Source organism: Rhipicephalus microplus, chromosome 8, assembly GCF_043290135.1.
Source record: "Rhipicephalus microplus isolate Deutch F79 chromosome 8, USDA_Rmic, whole genome shotgun sequence".
Taxonomy (NCBI): domain Eukaryota; kingdom Metazoa; phylum Arthropoda; class Arachnida; order Ixodida; family Ixodidae; genus Rhipicephalus; species Rhipicephalus microplus.
This window is the reverse complement of record NC_134707.1, coordinates 67,227,569-67,228,351: the sequence shown is the minus strand read 5'-3', so window position 1 is coordinate 67,228,351 and position 783 is coordinate 67,227,569. Positions and strand designations below refer to the sequence as shown.

The 783-nt window shown below is 42.8% G+C and overlaps 1 non-coding gene across 1 annotated transcript; it reads right to left on the bottom strand.

Annotated features, from left to right (window-relative positions):
• Positions 1–423: 423 nt before the first annotated feature.
• On the bottom strand, positions 424–496 carry TRNAA-CGC (transfer RNA alanine (anticodon CGC)). Its single transcript has one exon. It is a non-coding gene; the product is annotated as a tRNA-Ala (tRNA).
• Positions 497–783: the final 287 nt, after the last annotated feature.

The window sequence follows — 783 nt, the reverse complement described above, 5'->3', positions numbered from 1 at the left end:
GATGCTCTAACCACTGAGCTATCACAGCGGCCGTCCCTCCATCCACTTTTTTTTGGGGGGTTTATATGTGAATTTAGAAGTAGGAGTGACAGTCAGCGTCATCTATAAGCCAAACAACGAGTGTGAAAACACTCTTATTCGCATGTTTTGGCGTCACGTAGCACGTGAACTTATTATGAGTGGGCAGCTGATTAATTGTCCCTCTTATACAACCTAAACACACCAAGTCTGCCAGTACGAGACCCTCGTTCAATGAAATAAGGGAGAGAAGTGTATACCTAAGGGCTCGTATTTCCGTGGTTTAACACAATATTACTGAGATATAACAGACAGTAATGCCAAGGAATGTACAGGGGAAGTTATTAGAACCAATGGAATGTAAATAAGAAGAAAGAAGAAAAAAAAGTGGATGAAAAAATTACCAGCTGTGAGCAGGAATCGAACCTGCGACCTTCGAATAGCGCGTTCGATGCTCTAACCACTGAGCTATCACAGCGGCCGTCCCTCCATCCACTTTTTTTTGGGGTTTATATGTGAATTTAGAAGTAGGCGTGACAGTCAGCGCCATCTATAAGCCAAACAACGAGTGTGAAAACACTCTTATTCGCATGTTTTGGCGTCACGTAGCACGTGAACTTATTATGAGCGGGCAGCTGATTAATTGTCCCTCTTATACAACCTAAACACACCAAGTCTGCCAGTACGAGACCCTCGTTCAATGAATTAAGGGAGAGAAGTGTATACCTAAGGGCTCGTATTTCCGTGGTTTAACACAATATTAAT